At 61.8% G+C, this 3,783-nt stretch overlaps 1 protein-coding gene across 1 annotated transcript in view; it reads left to right on the top strand.

Annotated features, from left to right (window-relative positions):
- The window catches only part of FAM222A (family with sequence similarity 222 member A), a gene marked incomplete at its 3' end in the record, with an annotated part of 72,385 nt that overhangs the window by 311 nt on the left and 68,291 nt on the right, over nt 1-3,783 (top strand). Inside the window, 1 exon segment of the mRNA XM_027769378.1 lies at nt 1-43.

The raw sequence follows: 3,783 nt of genomic DNA, 5'->3' as shown, positions 1-3,783 counted from the left end.
TGGCTGCTGAGACCTGGTGCCCTTCGACCGCCTGGCTGATCCGGTGAGTTGTGCGGGGCGCGGTTTCCGGGCCAGAGCAGGGCACCCCCCCTGGCGTCTGGGCAATTAGGACGGGACCTAAAGGAGCCCTAGGCTGTTGGCGGTCCCAAAGCAGCGGTGCCCCCTTGTCCACCGCTTTCCCTCCTACACACAACTTGTTAAGACGGGCCAGCGGCTGGAGTGGAGGTGGGGGGCTCGATGTGGGGGTTCCACAGGGCTTGCGCAGGGCGGATGCCAGAGAGGAAAGGTCATCCCACCCCTAAAGCTAACAAAGGTAGAAACTCCGTCGCCCTAAAATTCCCAAGAACTCTCGTGTCTTGGAAGGGCTGGGGGAGGGGCGCCCAAATGGGCCGGCGTTGAGGGTCTCCGGAGTGGCCTCTAAGATCTTCAAAGGACATCATCACAGAGGAGGTGGGGTCCCTGTCACACGGATGGCCGCGTTTGAGGCTTCTGCCCCCCCGGGGCTAGACCTTAGCAGGGTCCGCCTTAGCTGCGTTCCCACAGATAACTTGTGGGGACCGAGGGTTCCCCAGTGGGGTTGTGGTGTGACGTCACTGCCCCGCCTCTGACGTCACCGGGGTTGCCTTGGTGACTCGACTTGCCCCTTGGCTGGAGGGGGCGGGGTCGAGGTAACCAGGGGCGGTGCTGGATGCCTTCCTGGACGGGGAGGGGTGGGGCAGACTCCCCCCCACACCCCACTGTAGGCCTCTGACCTAAATCCCTAGCGCCCCATAGGGTGGGGGAGGGAGGCCGTGCCAGCTGTCCCTGCTGATGCTCCTCCCCCCAAGGACAGGTGTTCAGAGCTTTGCCCGTGTAGCAGTGCCCTAGCAGTGCCCGTGCCTGTGCTGGGGTGGGGGTGGCGGACTGGACTCCCAGACAGAGCAACTTTCTGCTTTGGAAAGAAATGCTACAGAGGAGCCCTCCTGCCCACTGGATAGGCAGCTAGCAGGCCCAAGTCCCCCAGGGTCTCCAAAGAGATGTGGGCCTCCACCTTCAGACAGGCCACTTCTCAGGAAAATGGGGTGTCCCCTCCCAGCCAGGGAAAGCGCAGAGGAGCTACTTCTCCTTTAACTCCAGGAGATCCCTTGCTGTTCAACCCCAAGGTGAGGGCTCTGGGCCAAGCCCCCACTGACGTGCCCCATTCTCCTTTGGGTGTTTAAGACTGTGACATGCTCAGTGTGGTGTTCACTGAGTGAATGGGAGGCAGGGCAGGCCCATCAGTGCCAAGGTCGAGATAAACGGTGTCCCTGCCAGGGGCCTGCTTTGGTGCGTGCCAGGTGCCAGCCCCATATTTCCCACCACACCCCAGCACGACCCTGATCCCTGCCAAGGTCCAGAGAGCCCCAGCCGACATCCCCTGCTGCCTCCGCGATTCCCCTAAGCCCCTTTCAGCAAGCACTGCTGGTGTCGGGTGTGGGTGCAACTGCCGTGATCACGTTTCTAGGAAAAGGTTCGAAAACTGTGTCATTGCCTCGGCATCACGGGGAAGGGGGCGCGGAGTGCGTGCATGGTCGTTGGGAGAGGGCAGGCCGCAGTCTATGCAGCCGGCATTTTTCCTGTTCCCCTACGAGGCTCTCCATCTAGATTAACAGGTCAATAAATATCAGCGGAGCTGCTTCTGGGGGCTTGGCAGGGAGATGGGATTTCCAGCTGAAATGGTGTCGTTAAACACACACGCTTCCCAAGACAGGGGCAGGGGAGCGGCAGCAGATTGGGGGAGGCCCGGGCGAGGTGGGCAGGAGGGCTGTTTGCGCTGCCTCTCGAAGCTTCCCAGTTTAGAAACAAACTCGGAGTGCGCGCCAGAGATCCACAAACACAGGCGGTTGGAGGCCCTCCGTAGAGTATTTACACTTCCACAGCCAAGGCGGAGGGGAAGGCTGTCAGAATCGGGCAATTCCTTCTGTTCCCTTCCCTCGGCTCCCTGGGCTTGGCAAGTGGTGCCAGACGACGAGCAGGAGGGAGTGCCAGCTTACCCAGCGTCTCCCGTGGTGCCAGGCAGTACCTCTGCTACTCCTTGGAGTGGCCTACGAACCATGGCCCACCTCACAGATGCGGAAACCGAGGCCACGGCCAAGGGAGGGATGACCTGCGGGTGTCCAGCCAGGCTGATGCAGAGGTTCCGCTCTGAACTGACCTGGCTCCGAAGCCCCAGGTCTTCCCACCCCCTTCCACAGGTACAGGGAAGGCACCTCACTCCTCCTTGTCAGACACGGGTCCTTGCCTGAGTCCAGGGCTGTCACTGTGGGGGGAGTCTGGCCCCTCCAAGATGTCTTGTCCACACTGAGACCCAGATTTGAATCCCGGCTCCCTGTTACCTACAGGGTCATGTTGAGCAGAGTAGCAGCAGCTGCCTTGGCCTCACCGTCAACCCATTCCCCTCAACCGTGGGCCCCTTTTGGTCAGCAGTGGGGGAGAGAAGGTGTGGCATGAAGCCTGCCTGCCAGGGAGGGTTTTCAGGTGGTCCTAGGTTCCTGTCACCTGCCTCTCTGGGCTTGCTTGGAGACAGCGGTGAGGCTGCCCCCAACCGTCCCAGGACCGCCCTGGTAGGCACTCAGTGGGTGGGAAGGCAGGATGTAGCCCAAAGGTCAGGAGGGTCCCCGTGGAAGGTGTCCTGCCAGTCTGCAGAAGGACAAGTAGGAATGCACTGAGCAAAGGGACAGAGTGGCTCACAGCGTGCCAGACGTTCGTGCCAGGGTGTGCTTCGTGGGGAAAGGGGTGGCCTTGGCGCGTCTGTGTCCTGAACCGTTAGGTGGGTGAGGGAGGCTTAAGCAGAGATCTGCTGAGAGCCGCCTTGACAAGGCCGGTGACCCTGGACACCCTTCTGGCCAGGGTGGGGGAGGCCTAATCAGTGCTCTGGGCAGTCTCCTCTCAAGGTTGGCGCCCCACGCCCAGTAATCCTCCTCTCCTGCCTAATTCGGCTAAGCTGGCCCATCCCTAGCCCTTCTGAGCCTCAGGGTAGCTCTGAACGCTGGCTAGGCTCGGTTAACCCTCTCCACCAGAAATGTGAGGCTCCCCAGTGAGGAGCAGTTGCTCCTGGTTAAGAGCCAGGCTCTGGGGTGGGTCAGGTCCGACTGTCACTCCCCAGCCCATCACTTCCTGGCTGTGTGACCTAAGGTGCTGACCCTTGCCTCTCTGAGCCTGCGTTTCCTCCTCTGTGGGAAGGATCCGCTCACAGCACCCCTGGCCCAGGCGGGTGGTGAGGTCAGCGAGGGCTAAGTGCAGGGTGCAGGCGGTGTGTCCGGTGAGGGCTGGCAGACACACACTCATGGTCAGCTAGCCTTGGCCTCAGAACCGGGCCTCAAAGGGCCCAGTCCTTCGGAGCCAGAGGTCAAAGACCCCAGTTGCGCAGGGGCCCCCACCCTTCCAGCTGCCTCTGCAGGGGCACCTCTACCCACTGGGGCCTCCATGTGGGGAGCACAGGTGGCCCCCATCAGAGCTGGAGTGGGGTGGTTGGGGCCTGGTCAGGGCACCCCTCCTCCAGCTCCCTTCTGTCCCCTGTGCCTTCCCACCCCCCACAAACCGAGGAAGCGAGCAAAGCAGCTCATATCCATGAACCGTAATTCAATCAGGCGGCGATTCCTCTGGGCTCGGGCGGGGGTGAGAACGAGGAGGCTCGCACAAAAGGGCCGCTTTATTACCTCCCGCGGGCGGGCGGGAATTGCGCTGTCCCCCAGCCGCGGCCGGAGCAGCCTTCATTGTGTTAACCCATTTGCGTGTCAAAAGCGATTGTTGGCTCTCCCCGCC

The sequence above is a fragment of the Tupaia chinensis genome, unplaced genomic scaffold (genome assembly GCF_000334495.1).
Source record: "Tupaia chinensis unplaced genomic scaffold, TupChi_1.0 Scaffold149491_1, whole genome shotgun sequence".
Lineage (NCBI taxonomy): Eukaryota > Metazoa > Chordata > Mammalia > Scandentia > Tupaiidae > Tupaia > Tupaia belangeri.
The sequence above is the reverse complement of the archived record's forward strand: the minus strand, read 5'-3'. Positions and strand labels throughout refer to the sequence as shown.